Source organism: Psammomys obesus, unplaced genomic scaffold, assembly GCF_907164565.1.
Source record: "Psammomys obesus unplaced genomic scaffold, mPsaObe1.curated_primary_1811, whole genome shotgun sequence".
Taxonomy (NCBI): Eukaryota; Metazoa; Chordata; class Mammalia; order Rodentia; family Muridae; genus Psammomys; species Psammomys obesus.
The window spans coordinates 10,492,788-10,493,357 of record NW_026596166.1 but is presented as its reverse complement, the minus strand read 5'-3'; positions in this window follow the sequence as shown (position 1 = coordinate 10,493,357).

Below are 570 nucleotides of genomic sequence, written 5' to 3'. Positions count from 1 at the left end.
GCGACGCCGCCCGAGGCCGCCGCCGAGGGCCATGGGCCGCCGCCGGGAGCCGCTACCGCCGCGGCCGCCGCCCACGTCCGGTAAACTTTCCCCGCGCCGCTGGGAATGCCGGGAAAGCCGACGCCGCCAGGCCCGCCCCTCCCCCGCCGGCCGCGGACGCGCCTGCGGGCCGCGGCTCGCGGCGGGCAGCTAACGGGCCGCTCGGGGAGGCTCCCGCAGCCGGGGCGCGGGGTCCGGGCCGTCGGGAGCCGCTCTCGCCCCGGACTCCTCGGCCGCCCCGCTGGAGGCCGCGCAGCCCCCCAGCCGCGTCCTGGGCCGGCTGCTGGGGACGCGGGACGGGACCGCAGGCCAGCGGCACCCGGGAGCACGGTTGTGTGACTCCTGTGCCCACCGAGTCGCTCTGCCCTTCTTCTGCCCTCTTCGCCCACCCTTCCAATCCCCCCTCTCCCTTCCCGATTTCTCCTACCTTGGTCCACGGATTAAAAAGACTTATTTTAGAAGATGGGAGTTTCTATAGCACCTAAGACAAGTTCGACGTTAATGCATTTATCGCATCATTTTAATATTTAT